Source organism: Suricata suricatta, chromosome 5 (assembly GCF_006229205.1).
Source record: "Suricata suricatta isolate VVHF042 chromosome 5, meerkat_22Aug2017_6uvM2_HiC, whole genome shotgun sequence".
Taxonomy (NCBI): domain Eukaryota; kingdom Metazoa; phylum Chordata; class Mammalia; order Carnivora; family Herpestidae; genus Suricata; species Suricata suricatta.
The window spans coordinates 126339104-126340544 of record NC_043704.1 but is presented as its reverse complement, the minus strand read 5'-3'; positions in this window follow the sequence as shown (position 1 = coordinate 126340544).

The following is a 1441-nucleotide window of genomic DNA, read 5'->3' as shown; positions in this document are numbered from 1 at the left end:
ACATAGTCCTTACTCTTGAGGAGCTTCCAGTATAGTCAGGAGATAAGAAAAACATGCAAACAAATAGATTGTAATTCCAAATTGTGTGATGTACAGTGAAGGGAAAGAGTAGAATGCTCTGACACAGACTTTCAGAAGAAACATGTTTTGGCTTGAAACATTTGTATCAAGAATAATCTCCCTGAAAGGAAGCAAAGAAACTGAGCCCCTAAGGATAAACAAGGCTGCCAGGTGCCATGGGTGTGCGCATGCACGTTTGTGTGTGTGTGTGTGTGTGTGTGTGTGTGTGTGTGTGTGTGTGTTTTAACTGGACCTCAGTTACGGTCATGGTTTAATTCTAATCCTTGAATTATGATTTGTTCAGTTTTAGTCCAGGCACACCCTTCTTTATTTTTAAATGTTAATAACATAATATCCACGAACCTAACACAGATTCTCAAAATTTCATCACTGCCAAGAGCTTACTTCTTGGGCTGTTGTGTGGCAGTACTGGGTTTTATGGGAATGGCCCCACTTAGTGTGGTATAAACAACTGACCTTACTTAAAACCATCGATGTGTTTCTCTCTCCTGAGCAAATTGAATCCTAAAACTCTCTTGCCTTCTATTTTCATTTTAAGATGTATATAGGCATGTGTGAATCACTACACAGTTTTGATTTGTGAAAAGATTCGTAAACGTGACATTACTACGTGTTGTCGTCTCCTACTTGTTTTTTCCTTTTCAATATTATGCTAAGATTCACTCATATTGTTGAATATAGCCATTGTTCATTCATTTTCAGAGCTCTACAATAGTCCATTATGTTAGTACACCACAATTTATTTTTTCTTTTAGGTCATTAGGCATTTGGGCTATTTCCAGCTTTCTGTTATTCTAATCAGGGCATGACAAATATTTAAAACTCTTGGGACACAAGTATTAAGTTTCTCCTGAAAAAAAATGTAGGAGCAGACTTGCTGTGCCGTGAGATATGAATTTAACTTTTAAAACAATGTTAAACATGTTTGATTTTTAAGCAAATTCAATGTTGTTGTTTTTTTCTTTTGGGGGTGTAGTTGACAATTAACGTGGTTAATTAAATTTCTACTCTCACCAGCAGTGTATGAGAGAATAATTCTATCATTCTTGGTGAATTTGGTATTTTATCATTATTAAATCATCTCTGGCAGTTCTTTTTGACTAAACTCTATTTATATGAACATAATATACCAACTTTCTTCTGTTTAGTAGTCTTCTTCTATAGCTCTTTCCCGTCCTTTATTTTCCACTTTTTGTGTGCTTTTGTTTCAGGTGCATCTTATGAAAACTGTTTATTTCTGCCTTTTGTTTATTAATGCACTTTGGCAATCTCATTTATTTTATGTGGTGAACTAGGCCACTAATAATTTTTATTACTGGTAAATATGGACTTATTTCTGCCATATTGCTTTTGATTTCTT